We start from the raw sequence: 7905 nt of genomic DNA on the forward strand, positions 1-7905 counted from the left end.
ATTTCTTCATAAGCATTAATCTTATTTTGTCAATTAGGAACATTCAGCACCCACCCGCTATCAAGGCAGCTGCCTATCATGTCATGCCCTACCTGCACAGGTGTGCTGGCTACTCAAATGATCCAATTAAGGAGGCCATTTAGTCAGCAGCAGCAGAAGTCCTGTGCCTGGACGCTCCAACAGCGGCCAGACACAAGCAGAAGCAGAAGCAGCAGAAGCAGCAGCAGCACCACCTTTTGTTTTTTGGCTGCAGCAGCAGCAAGGCCCACAGGGCTGGCTAGCTGGCTAGCCAGCAAGCAGGTAGCAATGAAAGTAGGAATCTTTCTTTTTAACCCTGTAAGGGGGTGGTGCACTGTACCCGAAGATACTGCCATATCGGGTCAATGCATAGGACGACGGAAGCAAGCTTCGAAATCGGCCCCCGTTCTCAAAAATCCATTTAATATATGGTCCCCAGATAGGGGACGTATCAGATATTAAACTGATAAGAACAGATACTACACTTGATCTTAGCCAAAAGGCCGAGAAGCGATAACCGTGAAAGGGGCGGGCCCAACAAGGTGCCCTTCATGGGCACTATCACTGCTTGCTGTCAGGGAGGCTGCCAGACAATTTTCCATGCACACTCTGGGCTGGGGGGCAGTCAACCACCAGTACACACAGCAGAACCTAAACCCATACCATTATTGCTAAGCAGCAAGACAGGGGCCCATTGCACTCCCACGGGGCCTTTTTAAATGCAATCCATAACCCGGATTTGCCAGGAACCCTTCTTACTCCTCCTACTTGCATGTGACACTGGGCTTAGGATCTGCATAGGAAACACACACACAAGCACACACCTACCTTTGTTGCCTGCAGATGCCTCCTTGGCTGTCCCCAAACGGTATCAAACCAACACCCACGGGAAGCTGTAAGCATAGAGGACATGCCTGCACCCCATTGGACTTACCTGTGTGGGTTAAATCCGGGTTATTTGACAACCTATGGCGGTGATGGTTCTGCTCAGGCAGAGCAGTGCTGATGCTCCTCATAAAGCTGTCGCTGCTGTGAAGGTTCTAGGTGACATCACAAATCCCTATGGTTACATACACAACAAAGCTGGGTTGTTGTTGTTTACACTCTGCAAGGCCTGTGGAAGTGAGTGACATCATAGCACTGTAGTTCTGAGGGTTCTAGATGGATGCAACAATCTCCTGTTGCTTCTATGAAGGCCATAATAGACGACATCACCAAACAGCTCCATAGTCACATACACAGCAAAGGAGAGATGTTGTTTACACCTAGTGATGTCAGTGGTATTGAGTGACATCACAGCACAGTGCTAAGGCTCCTGGGCCTGGACACAGCAGCGGCTGCAATATCTCAACGGAGAATACGTTTATATATATGTGTGTGTGTGCGCGTATATATATATATATATATATATATATATATATATATATATATATTTCTCCGCCGAAATCACTTTTAAACCCATTTCCACCTTTTTTTCCCTTCTCTTCCTCTTACTTTTTTTTCACGTTTTTTTACGTTTTTCTCCTTTTCGCCTCTTTTCTGGGCGTATTATTCTTCTTTTTCTTCTTTTTTTTCGTCTAATGCATACCCCATCAGTGCAGCAATGCTTATTCAATACCGCCAGCAGATGGAGACACTGGGGGATAATTTTCTAAGGATTTATACTGATTTTTCCTGTCTGAATTTGTCGCACAGAAAGTTGCAGGCCAAATATGTGTGACATTTCTGCGACTTTAGCTTCTAGAGCATTTTTACAACATTATACATAGGTGCTGAATACATAAAAAGCGACTGTTCAGCGACAGACAAGTCGCATCGGCTGAAAGTAGGCCAGAATGTCAGTCCATGTTGGAGCAGGTTTAGATACAGTCTAAAGTATAGATCTCAAAGTCTGTGCACAGAATTTAGCAAGGGCCTCGCACCTTCTGATGCATCAGGTAGGTGCACAATAGCATAGCCTAACCCTCTGTACTTTGGTCTATATTGATGCGGGACATAGACAGCCAGCTGATGACCAATCCATTAGTGCAATGGATGGCTGGAAGCATTTGTCTTTGCCTTTGCAATACCACAGAAGCAATGCATGGTCAATGTACAGCAATGACACACCTGTGTGAACAGCCAGGAGACCCCCCCCCCCCCCATGTTATGTTACATAGTTACATAGTTAGTACGGTCGAAAAAAGACATATGTCCATCAAGTTCAACCAGGGAATTAGGGGTAGGGGTGTGGCGCGATATTGGGGAAGGGATGAGATTTTATATTTCTTCATAAGCATTAATCTTATTTTGTCAATTAGGAACATTCAGCACCCACCCGCTATCAAGGCAGCTGCCTATCATGTCATGCCCTACCTGCACAGGTGTGCTGGCTACTCAAATGATCCAATTAAGGAGGCCATTTAGTCAGCAGCAGCAGAAGTCCTGTGCCTGGACGCTCCAACAGCGGCCAGACACAAGCAGAAGCAGAAGCAGCAGAAGCAGCAGCAGCACCACCTTTTGTTTTTTGGCTGCAGCAGCAGCAAGGCCCACAGGGCTGGCTAGCTGGCTAGCCAGCAAGCAGGTAGCAATGAAAGTAGGAATCTTTCTTTTTAACCCTGTAAGGGGGTGGTGCACTGTACCCGAAGATACTGCCATATCGGGTCAATGCATAGGGCGACGGAAGCAAGCTTCGAAATCGGCCCCCGTTCTCAAAAATCCATTTAATATATGGTCCCCAGATAGGGGACGTATCAGATATTAAACTGATAAGAACAGATACTACACTTGATCTTAGCCAAAAGGCCGAGAAGCGATAACCGTGAAAGGGGCGGGCCCAACAAGGTGCCCTTCATGGGCACTATCACTGCTTGCTGTCAGGGAGGCTGCCAGACAATTTTCCATGCACACTCTGGGCTGGGGGGCAGTCAACCACCAGTACACACAGCAGAACCTAAACCCATACCATTATTGCTAAGCAGCAAGACAGGGGCCCATTGCACTCCCACGGGGCCTTTTTAAATGCAATCCATAACCCGGATTTGCCAGGAACCCTTCTTACTCCTCCTACTTGCATGTGACACTGGGCTTAGGATCTGCATAGGAAACACACACACAAGCACACACCTACCTTTGTTGCCTGCAGATGCCTCCTTGGCTGTCCCCAAACGGTATCAAACCAACACCCACGGGAAGCTGTAAGCATAGAGGACATGCCTGCACCCCATTGGACTTACCTGTGTGGGTTAAATCCGGGTTATTTGACAACCTATGGCGGTGATGGTTCTGCTCAGGCAGAGCAGTGCTGATGCTCCTCATAAAGCTGTCGCTGCTGTGAAGGTTCTAGGTGACATCACAAATCCCTATGGTTACATACACAACAAAGCTGGGTTGTTGTTGTTTACACTCTGCAAGGCCTGTGGAAGTGAGTGACATCATAGCACTGTAGTTCTGAGGGTTCTAGATGGATGCAACAATCTCCTGTTGCTTCTATCAAGGCCATAATAGACGACATCACCAAACAGCTCCATAGTCACATACACAGCAAAGGAGAGATGTTGTTTACACCTAGTGATGTCAGTGGTATTGAGTGACATCACAGCACAGTGCTAAGGCTCCTGGGCCTGGACACAGCAGCGGCTGCAATATCTCAACGGAGAATACGTTTATATATATGTGTGTGTGTGCGCGTATATATATATATATATATATATATATATATATATATATATTTCTCCGCCGAAATCACTTTTAAACCCATTTCCACCTTTTTTTCCCTTCTCTTCCTCTTACTTTTTTTTCACGTTTTTTTACGTTTTTCTCCTTTTCGCCTCTTTTCTGGGCGTATTATTCTTCTTTTTCTTCTTTTTTTTCGTCTAATGCATACCCCATCAGTGCAGCAATGCTTATTCAATACCGCCAGCAGATGGAGACACTGGGGGATAATTTTCTAAGGATTTATACTGATTTTTCCTGTCTGAATTTGTCGCACAGAAAGTTGCAGGCCAAATATGTGTGACATTTCTGCGACTTTAGCTTCTAGAGCATTTTTACAACATTATACATAGGTGCTGAATACATAAAAAGCGACTGTTCAGCGACAGACAAGTCGCATCGGCTGAAAGTAGGCCAGAATGTCAGTCCATGTTGGAGCAGGTTTAGATACAGTCTAAAGTATAGATCTCAAAGTCTGTGCACAGAATTTAGCAAGGGCCTCGCACCTTCTGATGCATCAGGTAGGTGCACAATAGCATAGCCTAACCCTCTGTACTTTGGTTTATATTGATGCGGGACATAGACAGCCAGCTGATGACCAATCCATTAGTGCAATGGATGGCTGGAAGCATTTGTCTTTGCCTTTGCAATACCACAGAAGCAATGCATGGTCAATGTACAGCAATGACACACCTGTGTGAACAGCCAGGAGACCCCCCCCCCCATGTTATGTTACATAGTTACATAGTTAGTACGGTCGAAAAAAGACATATGTCCATCAAGTTCAACCAGGGAATTAAGGGGTAGGGGTGTGGCGCGATATTGGGGAAGGGATGAGATTTTATATTTCTTCATAAGCATTAATCTTATTTTGTCAATTAGGAACATTCAGCACCCACCCGCTATCAAGGCAGCTGCCTATCATGTCATGCCCTACCTGCACAGGTGTGCTGGCTACTCAAATGATCCAATTAAGGAGGCCATTTAGTCAGCAGCAGCAGAAGTCCTGTGCCTGGACGCTCCAACAGCGGCCAGACACAAGCAGAAGCAGAAGCAGCAGAAGCAGCAGCAGCACCACCTTTTGTTTTTTGGCTGCAGCAGCAGCAAGGCCCACAGGGCTGGCTAGCTGGCTAGCCAGCAAGCAGGTAGCAATGAAAGTAGGAATCTTTCTTTTTAACCCTGTAAGGGGGTGGTGCACTGTACCCGAAGATACTGCCATATCGGGTCAATGCATAGGGCGACGGAAGCAAGCTTCGAAATCGGCCCCCGTTCTCAAAAATCCATTTAATATATGGTCCCCAGATAGGGGACGTATCAGATATTAAACTGATAAGAACAGATACTACACTTGATCTTAGCCAAAAGGCCGAGAAGCGATAACCGTGAAAGGGGCGGGCCCAACAAGGTGCCCTTCATGGGCACTATCACTGCTTGCTGTCAGGGAGGCTGCCAGACAATTTTCCATGCACACTCTGGGCTGGGGGGCAGTCAACCACCAGTACACACAGCAGAACCTAAACCCATACCATTATTGCTAAGCAGCAAGACAGGGGCCCATTGCACTCCCACGGGGCCTTTTTAAATGCAATCCATAACCCGGATTTGCCAGGAACCCTTCTTACTCCTCCTACTTGCATGTGACACTGGGCTTAGGATCTGCATAGGAAACACACACACAAGCACACACCTACCTTTGTTGCCTGCAGATGCCTCCTTGGCTGTCCCCAAACGGTATCAAACCAACACCCACGGGAAGCTGTAAGCATAGAGGACATGCCTGCACCCCATTGGACTTACCTGTGTGGGTTAAATCCGGGTTATTTGACAACCTATGGCGGTGATGGTTCTGCTCAGGCAGAGCAGTGCTGATGCTCCTCATAAAGCTGTCGCTGCTGTGAAGGTTCTAGGTGACATCACAAATCCCTATGGTTACATACACAACAAAGCTGGGTTGTTGTTGTTTACACTCTGCAAGGCCTGTGGAAGTGAGTGACATCATAGCACTGTAGTTCTGAGGGTTCAAGATGGATGCAACAATCTCCTGTTGCTTCTATGAAGGCCATAATAGACGACATCACCAAACAGCTCCATAGTCACATACACAGCAAAGGAGAGATGTTGTTTACACCTAGTGATGTCAGTGGTATTGAGTGACATCACAGCACAGTGCTAAGGCTCCTGGGCCTGGACACAGCAGCGGCTGCAATATCTCAACGGAGAATACGTTTATATATATATGTGTGTGTGTGCGCGTATATATATATATATATATATATATATATATATATATATATATATTTCTCCGCCGAAATCACTTTTAAACCCATTTCCACCTTTTTTTCCCTTCTCTTCCTCTTACTTTTTTTTCACGTTTTTTTACGTTTTTCTCCTTTTCGCCTCTTTTCTGGGCGTATTATTCTTCTTTTTCTTCTTTTTTTTCGTCTAATGCATACCCCATCAGTGCAGCAATGCTTATTCAATACCGCCAGCAGATGGAGACACTGGGGGATAATTTTCTAAGGATTTATACTGATTTTTCCTGTCTGAATTTGTCGCACAGAAAGTTGCAGGCCAAATATGTGTGACATTTCTGCGACTTTAGCTTCTAGAGCATTTTTACAACATTATACATAGGTGCTGAATACATAAAAAGCGACTGTTCAGCGACAGACAAGTCGCATCGGCTGAAAGTAGGCCAGAATGTCAGTCCATGTTGGAGCAGGTTTAGATACAGTCTAAAGTATAGATCTCAAAGTCTGTGCACAGAATTTAGCAAGGGCCTCGCACCTTCTGATGCATCAGGTAGGTGCACAATAGCATAGCCTAACCCTCTGTACTTTGGTCTATATTGATGCGGGACATAGACAGCCAGCTGATGACCAATCCATTAGTGCAATGGATGGCTGGAAGCATTTGTCTTTGCCTTTGCAATACCACAGAAGCAATGCATGGTCAATGTACAGCAATGACACACCTGTGTGAACAGCCAGGAGACCCCCCCCCCCCCCCCCCATGTTATGTTACATAGTTACATAGTTAGTACGGTCGAAAAAAGACATATGTCCATCAAGTTCAACCAGGGAATTAAGGGGTAGGGGTGTGGCGCGATATTGGGGAAGGGATGAGATTTTATATTTCTTCATAAGCATTAATCTTATTTTGTCAATTAGGAACATTCAGCACCCACCCGCTATCAAGGCAGCTGCCTATCATGTCATGCCCTACCTGCACAGGTGTGCTGGCTACTCAAATGATCCAATTAAGGAGGCCATTTAGTCAGCAGCAGCAGAAGTCCTGTGCCTGGACGCTCCAACAGCGGCCAGACACAAGCAGAAGCAGAAGCAGCAGAAGCAGCAGCAGCACCACCTTTTGTTTTTTGGCTGCAGCAGCAGCAAGGCCCACAGGGCTGGCTAGCTGGCTAGCCAGCAAGCAGGTAGCAATGAAAGTAGGAATCTTTCTTTTTAACCCTGTAAGGGGGTGGTGCACTGTACCCGAAGATACTGCCATATCGGGTCAATGCATAGGGCGACGGAAGCAAGCTTCGAAATCGGCCCCCGTTCTCAAAAATCCATTTAATATATGGTCCCCAGATAGGGGACGTATCAGATATTAAACTGATAAGAACAGATACTACACTTGATCTTAGCCAAAAGGCCGAGAAGCGATAACCGTGAAAGGGGCGGGCCCAACAAGGTGCCCTTCATGGGCACTATCACTGCTTGCTGTCAGGGAGGCTGCCAGACAATTTTCCATGCACACTCTGGGCTGGGGGGCAGTCAACCACCAGTACACACAGCAGAACCTAAACCCATACCATTATTGCTAAGCAGCAAGACAGGGGCCCATTGCACTCCCACGGGGCCTTTTTAAATGCAATCCATAACCCGGATTTGCCAGGAACCCTTCTTACTCCTCCTACTTGCATGTGACACTGGGCTTAGGATCTGCATAGGAAACACACACACAAGCACACACCTACCTTTGTTGCCTGCAGATGCCTCCTTGGCTGTCCCCAAACGGTATCAAACCAACACCCACGGGAAGCTGTAAGCATAGAGGACATGCCTGCACCCCATTGGACTTACCTGTGTGGGTTAAATCCGGGTTATTTGACAACCTATGGCGGTGATGGTTCTGCTCAGGCAGAGCAGTGCTGATGCTCCTCATAAAGCTGTCGCTGCTGTGAAGGTTCTA

At 46.6% G+C, this 7905-nt stretch overlaps 4 non-coding genes across 4 annotated transcripts; all 4 read right to left on the reverse strand.

Moving 5' to 3' along the window:
- Window positions 1-342: 342 nt before the first annotated feature.
- Window positions 343-533, reverse strand: LOC130323913 (U2 spliceosomal RNA). The gene has a single exon (XR_008869096.1). It is a non-coding gene; the product is annotated as a U2 spliceosomal RNA (small nuclear RNA).
- Window positions 534-2623: 2090 nt separating this feature from the next.
- On the reverse strand, window positions 2624-2814 carry LOC130323909 (U2 spliceosomal RNA). Its single transcript, XR_008869092.1, has one exon. It is a non-coding gene; the product is annotated as a U2 spliceosomal RNA (small nuclear RNA).
- Window positions 2815-4898: 2084 nt separating this feature from the next.
- On the reverse strand, window positions 4899-5089 carry LOC130323910 (U2 spliceosomal RNA). Its single transcript, XR_008869093.1, has one exon. It is a non-coding gene; the product is annotated as a U2 spliceosomal RNA (small nuclear RNA).
- A 2097-nt stretch (window positions 5090-7186) lies between these two features.
- On the reverse strand, window positions 7187-7377 carry LOC130323911 (U2 spliceosomal RNA). Its single transcript, XR_008869094.1, has one exon. It is a non-coding gene; the product is annotated as a U2 spliceosomal RNA (small nuclear RNA).
- Window positions 7378-7905: the final 528 nt, after the last annotated feature.

Source organism: Hyla sarda, unplaced genomic scaffold (genome assembly GCF_029499605.1).
Source record: "Hyla sarda isolate aHylSar1 unplaced genomic scaffold, aHylSar1.hap1 scaffold_2563, whole genome shotgun sequence".
Taxonomy (NCBI): Eukaryota; Metazoa; Chordata; class Amphibia; order Anura; family Hylidae; genus Hyla; species Hyla sarda.